The 5,905-nt window shown below is 34.9% G+C and overlaps 1 non-coding gene across 1 annotated transcript; it reads left to right on the top strand.

Moving 5' to 3' along the window:
• Window positions 1-884: 884 nt before the first annotated feature.
• Window positions 885-958, top strand: LOC119577633. The gene has a single exon (XR_005229142.1). It is a non-coding gene; the product is annotated as a small nucleolar RNA SNORD34 (small nucleolar RNA).
• Window positions 959-5,905: the final 4,947 nt, after the last annotated feature.

The following is a 5,905-nucleotide window of genomic DNA, read 5'->3' as shown; positions in this document are numbered from 1 at the left end:
AAGATGAGTTAACCCATTTAAAGCAGAATTGAAAATTGGCTAATGGTGCACAAGAAATGTTGGCATCAGCAGTTTCTTGTGTGTACCCAGTCTTTTTGGGACTTCATGCACAATAATAGGCAACTAACAGCTGATACTTAGTTTTGTAAAGGTTTTCTTCACTTTGAGTGCCTGTCTCTAATGGTGACCCCAAATAAATGTTGCTACCATTAGAGAAAGACAAGCTTTGTCCAATGAGGTGACAGTGCAAGGTATTCAGTGAGCTGCCTTCTGCAGCTTGGACCACCAGAGCCATTGCAAATGTATATCCGCAACTGAATCATTGGTCAGTCTGTACACTGCACATTATGGAAACAATTTAGTGCATTTGTTTGGGATTCATTTAAACGATCTCATCACTTTAGCAGAAAGCTTAGGTGTACATATCTTATCACTAGGAGAGATGACATTACAGCTACTTTTTATATCTGCAGTAATTTGAATGCAACATTTTCATCTCGCATGCAGTTGTTAATGTTTATTAATGTTTGAAACTGGTACTGTGAATGTAATCTTAAGATAGTAGTAATATTCATTTACAACAAATGGAAAACTTGAACAAGTGAACCTGTAATTGGTGTATAAGAACAAAAATGTAGCTAAACTGTTAAGCAAAATCTATTACCATAAATGAGATGATAATCAGGTGCATTTCACTCCTGCCAGTTATAGTACACCCTGGGAGGGGAAGTAGACTTGTATATATCAATAGTGAATGCACTCTAGATTGGAAGAAGTGTTTGTATGCTTATGAATACATTATTTCAGATGGTGCTTTTTCTTTGGGATGTAGGAACCTTCAAAAACTTCTGGTAAGAATCTGACTAAAAATGTTATTTGAAAATTGATGTTGATGATGATTCATATACCTTACCTACATTGTTTGAAAATTTGTGAAAAGCAATTATCTCTGATGTTAAGGGAATTGTTAAGTAAATTTACCTGATATAGGTAGAATATTAATTAAACATATTTACAGGTTTTGTAAAGACTGATGTACTGCAAGTTCTGATTTTAGGGCAAAGGTAAGTTTGTATTGTAAAGGACTTTTTACTAGTTATAAATGATGATTCATAGGTATCTGAAATCAATTGCATCTGAAAAATTTTGATGCCAAAACTAGGGCGAACTGAGAAAACTACTACATCCTTCCAAACTAACAGTGGTGGGGTTTTGCTAATATATAATTTTTTTTTTTACCCGTTTGGGCCAAAACTTTGGCCCTGTAGTCTGTTAGGAAAATTTTGGGTTTAATAATTTAAACTGGGAAGTTGGCCCGATTTGGGTTTAGGGGCAAATATCCCAAATGGGGGGGGTGAGTAAGGGACCCGTGGGAAAAATATTAGTATTAATGTATTTTCTGATGGGTTCCAAAACTGACATGTGAAGAAATAAAACCCTCCCCCTAAACGTTCTGAGAAAAAGTTTTGCATAAAGTAGGTTTCCAATTTGGGGATTGTTTTTAAAAAAGATTATTTTTCAGTGCTTTAAGATGAAATGTAATATGGGGAAAAGTCGGCGGATTTTAAGGAAACTTTTTAGATCACTGTTTATGAAGTATTGATATAAATGATTGAATTATAAAATTATGGTTTAATGATGAAATTTTTTCCCCTTACCACCTTTTTTGATGCTCATGGAAAAACCCCCATATCTGATATCAAGGAAATTTTGAAAAAGGAACTGGGTTAAAAAATATACACAAAAGCTAATTTCACCCTTTTTTTACAGGGATATTTGATTCTAAAAAATGGACTGGAAATTGCCAACTTTATTTTAAGGACAAATAACGGTATGTTGGGTATTAAAAAAGGACTTTTTTTGCACTTGTTATGAATGATAATTTTTAAAAAGGGATCTGGGAAAACAATTGCATCTGAAATAATTTTGGGTGTCAAAAAAAGGGCAACTGCCAAACCAATTAATTTAATTTAGTTGAATGTAGTTATGGTTTTCTTTTTTATTAAATTTTTTTTTTTTAGATTTTTTCCCGCCGTGATTTCTGTTTCTGGGGGAAAGCAAATAAAATTATGTTCATTTTTAAATTTTAAGCGCCTTTTTTACCCCAAATTTTTTCCCGAATTGGGGCATTAAATGGGGTGGTTCAGAGACAAACTTACATGGGGATTAGAAACTTTTACCCAAAATAAATTTTTACATAAATCCAATGTCTTGTTATTCATATAAATTTGAGGTTTTTAAGATAATTTGGGAAAAAAAACCCGGACTTTTTTTTTTTTTTTTGAAAATTTTTAAAAAATTTATAAATTTTTATAGGTATATGGGGTTTTTTTAAGAAATACGAAAGTTAAACCCGTTTTGGGTTGGGTTTTTTTTTATTTAATTATTCAATGGGCAAAGGGGTTGTACCAAAAAAATGTTTATAGTTTTTAATCTGGACAATTCGTGCTAAAAGTAAAACTTGGTCCTCTGGGAGTGCTTTTTAAAATGGTGGTTCCATTGGGCCCCTTTAAATGGTTCTTAAAAATAACTATAAAAATTCGGTAAATTCCTCTGAAAATGAATATGTATAGATTTCCGGATCATCCTGGGCTCTGGATTTTACAGAAAAATTTTAAAAATTTGGGTTTACTGAAATAATTTATTAAAAGTTTCTCATTTTCGTTTGTTGAATGGGGTGTAAAGAAAAAAGATGGGTTTTTTTAAGTATACAAAGAGAATTTTTTGGGTTTTGGGTTTTATTAATGTGAAAGGGGAAATTTTTTATAATTAAAATTTTTTTTTTTTTTAAAAAAAAGGGAAGGCTGTGATTTTCTACATTGCTTTTCTAAAGCAAAGGGCCGGGGGGGGAAAAAGGTACGTGCATATCTTTGGGGTCCTAGAAAAATTTGGGCCAATAATTTCTCTGAAGGGTGCTAAATTGGGTGAAAGTCTGAAAATAATATGGAGAGACTTTCCCGACTGATCCAAATTTTAAGATGAAAAAATTTTAACATTTACCGAGAAAGGGCCCTTTTAAAGAAGGGTTTAAATTTAAATTTTAGGGGGGACTTTTTTTTGGAACACCCTTACTGCAGCTGGTTTACAGAAAGGGAAAAGTAGCCCGGTAAGTTTTCATCAAGCAGCAGAAACCTTTTTGGGGACTGTCCTTGGTTCAGTGGTTGGGTTTGGGGAAAATTAAGGACTAGAAATTAATGCCATACACATTTAGCTCTTTTTAAATTTAAAATTTTTCAGGGGGTTTCATTTTTTTTTTTTTTTTTTTTTTTTTTTGCAAATTAACAAATGAAATTTTCATTTAATTTTTAAATTTTGAAAAATTAAAACCCCAAAAGGATGGAGTTTTTTGCATCATTTGGTTTTAAAGTCCAGGAAAGTCCCTTTATTTTTAGGTGGGAAACTGATTTGTGGGAAAGTTTTTAGTTCTTTAAAGGGGAACTTTTTTAACAAAAATTTTTTAGGGCTTTTGGGGGCCTTTTTGTCTTTTTTTTAGGGAAATTTAAGTAATACAGGTCCTTAAAGTCGCTGGGTGTAGATTGGGTATAATTGAATGCCCAATAAATTTTTCTTGATTTTTGAAACTTTAAAATTGTCAGATTTAATACCGACCTTTTCAGGAAGGATTAATTTTTTTTGCTTTTTAATAGATATTTAAATTTTAAATGCATGCTTTGGGGGGTTGGGGGCCCCCTTTTTTTGGTGAGAAAAAAAATGGAAAAAAAAAAAAGCGTTTTTCTTTCCGCCCCTAAAAACAAAGTCTGTAGTGATCAACATGAGCTAAATTGGGAAAATCAAAGAAAATGTACCTCCAATGCCCTTGAGGACCTGTTAAAATAACCCCTTTTACAATTTGGGGTTTCCCTGATCAAAAAGATAATGACGGAGAATGTTTGGGGGGGGTGCCTTTATATCCGTAGAAATATATATCCGAAATTTGGGAATTTTCCCGATAGGAGTCGGTTGGGAAAGGGGCCTTCCGCACAACCAATTAAACGGGGAAAAGCTGGAGTCAGAAATGCTTTTATTAAAAAATTTTCAAATCGATAAATTTTTGGGGGAAGGACCTTTTCTTATTGTAAAGACCCCCCCCTCTTCCCAAATTTATGTTTCCCATCCAATTTTGCCCTTTTTGGGGAAGTTCCTTGGTGTCATGTCTGAAAATCCCCCCGTTTAGATTTTTAACCTGGTGACAGTAGGGTTTTTTTTTTTAAAACCCCTTGGGGACCCTTTCCACGGGCTTTTCCCTTTTTACCGTTATCCCCCACCCTTTATTATGGGGCCATATATTTAAAAGGGGCCAAAAAATGTAGCGGCCCGAAAGATCTCGACCGAATACATTGTTAAATTGGGATCAGGTCATTACAAAGTATATAAAAATTTTGTACGGACATACAAAGTATTGAAAAAAAAGTTAAGTGGGGGGGGGGGGGGGAACAATTTTTTAATTAGAAGCAAGACCTTGGAAGTTTCCATATTTTGAGAAGTACCCTACTACTCTGCAACCTGTATTGTTTATACACACCACACTGCTGTGCAAGTCTATGGAAAGTGAGCAAGGGTTTGCTTATCATATCAGACATTTATGACATTGAATATCAACAAATAGATATACAGCAGCATCTTCAATATTTTTGAGCCTGTAAGGTTGTATCAGAGGTACAGAATGATTCTGAAGACTTTCCTTCCAACGAAGTAAATACCACGTCTTACGACTCGGGACACCTTGGAAATTTTTACCATCTCATTCCAGCGACCGTCGTGATTTGACTTAAAATTTTACCCTTATAGTGAATATGTACTTGATATGCTTCTAAAACCAGCCAGTGAAACTGATACAAAGCGTTTTACTAACTTATTCGAAGTTTCAAATAATGTATGGAACAGGTGTGCCCTTTACGCAGTGTTAAGGGTTTTGGAAAAAAAAAAAAAAAAAAAAAAGTTAATCTGCCCCTGCCTCCTCTCTCGATCCTCTAGTAGTGTCTATATACTGAATCAGGCCTACGTTCGTTTTCATCTTTTTTCTCTCCAAGCAATCCCTCAATCCCTGCTCCATACCTTTTCTCCATTTACCTACCCCTTTCCCTTGTTCGTATTGACTCGTCGCCAATCACTCTTTCTGACCAATTTTCCCTCACTGGCTAGTACCTTCCTCCTGTAATTGCTATTCAAATCTGGATGGATCAGGGAGAACAAACATCCCACCGTCTATCCTCCTCACTTCTCCAGTATCCATGTCTATACAGGCTACTCTCAGCTCCTAGCCTCAACTAATTTTGCAGGTTCTCTTCCCTTCTCTTCATCCCCTTCTGTCTACTTATCCATATCCATCGTTAACTCGTTTACCCTTTTCGTCACAATACTTTACCATAATGCTGTGTAACCTTTGATACCAGGCACATATAAGTCCACAAACAAACAAACAAAAAAAAAAAATACCTGGGGGTCCACCCCCCCCCCCAGCTCCATCTTATCACTATTTTTTAGCATACACCGCTAATGACCTTAAATTAGTAAATTTATTTATGGAATGACAACATCTAATCAGTTGCGTGTAGATAGATTGTTGCTGCTTGTCTAAAGTTTTGGTTGGTACATTTTTATATAGAATTAAGAGCTAACACCAACGGTACTCCAGCAGATTCAGATGTACCGAGATTGACTTCTAGGGATTGATATTCATCAATATCTCTCATTTAAAACCACAAAGACAACATCCATAATGCCAGGATGGACGCTTAATGTCTAGATTTCTTTTGTCCACATCACAGCAACGTTTCTCATATTCCAGCTACGGATTATATCCCCACTTTGCCATCTGGTAAACAATGTGTTAATCTTTCTGGTAAAGTCTTCGGGACTTCAGTATTAGACTACGTAAAACTACCAGTTTCCTCTGGCAGGTCTT

The sequence above is a fragment of the Penaeus monodon genome, chromosome 1, assembly GCF_015228065.2.
Source record: "Penaeus monodon isolate SGIC_2016 chromosome 1, NSTDA_Pmon_1, whole genome shotgun sequence".
Taxonomy (NCBI): domain Eukaryota; kingdom Metazoa; phylum Arthropoda; class Malacostraca; order Decapoda; family Penaeidae; genus Penaeus; species Penaeus monodon.
This window is presented reverse-complemented; position numbering and strand designations above follow the sequence as displayed.